Source organism: Vombatus ursinus, unplaced genomic scaffold, assembly GCF_900497805.2.
Source record: "Vombatus ursinus unplaced genomic scaffold, bare-nosed wombat genome assembly UNPS02014818.1, whole genome shotgun sequence".
Lineage (NCBI taxonomy): Eukaryota > Metazoa > Chordata > Mammalia > Diprotodontia > Vombatidae > Vombatus > Vombatus ursinus.
The window spans coordinates 2,646,595-2,647,059 of record NW_020954596.1 but is presented as its reverse complement, the minus strand read 5'-3'; the positions used below and the strand labels follow the sequence as shown (position 1 = coordinate 2,647,059).

The 465-nt window shown below is 38.7% G+C and overlaps 1 protein-coding gene across 1 annotated transcript in view; it reads left to right on the top strand.

Moving 5' to 3' along the window:
- Positions 1–465, top strand: part of ITPA (inosine triphosphatase) — an 11,719-nt gene that overhangs the window by 7,515 nt on the left and 3,739 nt on the right. The window lies entirely within an intron of this gene.

Genomic DNA, 465 nt, shown 5'->3' with positions numbered 1-465 from the left:
CAATCTGATATAGGCTATACGTATACATTCCTATTAAACATATTTTCACATTAGTGCTGTTGTAGATAAGAATTAGAACCAATAGGCGGAATCACCAGAAAGAGCAAACAAAACTCAACAGAAGAAAAAAACAGCAAATAGTATGCTTCCATCTGCATTCAAACTCCATAGTTCTTTCTCTGGATGTGGATAGCACTTTCCATCATGAGGCCTTTGGAGATGTCTTAGATCCTTGTATTGCTGAGAAGGGTTAAGTCTATCAATATTAGTCATCACACAACATGGCTGTTACTGTGTACAACATTCTCCTGGTTCTTCTCACCTCACTCAGCATCAAACCATATGAGTCTTTCCAGGTTTTTCTGAAGTCAGCCTGTTCATCATTTCTTATAGTACAATAGTGTTCCATTACATTCATATACCATAACTTGTTCGGCCATTCCCCAACGGATGGGCATCCCCTCA